Source organism: Pyrgilauda ruficollis, unplaced genomic scaffold (assembly GCF_017590135.1).
Source record: "Pyrgilauda ruficollis isolate IOZ18807 unplaced genomic scaffold, ASM1759013v1 scaffold17, whole genome shotgun sequence".
Lineage (NCBI taxonomy): Eukaryota > Metazoa > Chordata > Aves > Passeriformes > Passeridae > Pyrgilauda > Pyrgilauda ruficollis.
The window spans coordinates 11,079,374-11,079,709 of NW_024515875.1; positions in this window are offsets into that span (position 1 = coordinate 11,079,374).

Genomic DNA, 336 nt, shown 5'->3' on the forward strand with positions numbered 1-336 from the left:
GGGCGGGCGCGCGGCGTCCCCGAGCCCGGCCGGCAGGGCCGCTTCCGGCCTCGCGGCGTCACGTGACGCGGGCGGGCGGAGGGGGGGGAGGCGGCCGCCCTCATGAATATTCATGAGCCATCGTGAATAGTAATTCGGCCGCCGCCGGGTCGGCGCGGGATGGGGCTGGTGCGGAGGAGTTTTCCCGAGCGCTGTGCCTGCCAGCGCCTGGGACGGTCCCGGCCCGCCGCGATGATCCAGAGGAGTTGTCCCAAAGTTGGGCTGCCAGCGCCTGGGATGGTCCCAGCCCGCGCTGGCTCGAGCGTTTCCTGGCACGCTGTTAAACGTGTTTGTCCT